Consider the following 611-nt stretch of genomic DNA (forward strand, 5'->3'; position numbering starts at 1 on the left):
AAACACACCATCCACGAGAACGGGGTCTAGGGTTTTCAGTTTAGGGTTTAGAGTTAGGGTTTAGGGTTTAGGTGTTTTAGGGTTTAGGGTTCAGAGTTCAGTTCTAGGGTTTATATTTACGCTTTAGGGTTTATTCTTAGTGTTTAGCGTTTAGTTTTAGGGTTTAACTTTAGGGTTTAATGTTAGGGTTTAGGGTTTAGGGTTTAGGGTTTAGGGTTTGTGGTTTATGTATTGAAAAACTCACAAAATGTTTTCTGTTATTTCTATTATAATTTTTTTGTTCTGTTTGTTTTTCCACTTCCTCAAGAAAACAAAACAGCCGCTCAAACGCATCAGCCTTTGCTGCTGCTGCAGCAGCAGCAGCAGCTGCAGCAGCAGCAGCAGCTGCAGCAGCAGCAGCAGCAGCAGGAGCAGCAGCAGCAGCAGCATTCTGTTTCTGTGTTGAAGGAGGGTTTATAACCGCAGCAAGTATCGAAGGCAGAGAGGGCCCCTGGGGGCCCCAGGGGCCCCCCTGTTTGTATTGTGATGAAAAAAAAGAAAAAGAAAGAGGGAGAAAGGAATCTCTGTCTCCTAGCCAACAAACAAAAGCAGCATAAGCTCTCATGAGCTCA

Source organism: Eimeria mitis, genomic scaffold (assembly GCF_000499745.2).
Source record: "Eimeria mitis Houghton genomic scaffold, Emh_scaff2536, whole genome shotgun sequence".
In the NCBI taxonomy this organism is placed as follows: domain Eukaryota; phylum Apicomplexa; class Conoidasida; order Eucoccidiorida; family Eimeriidae; genus Eimeria; species Eimeria mitis.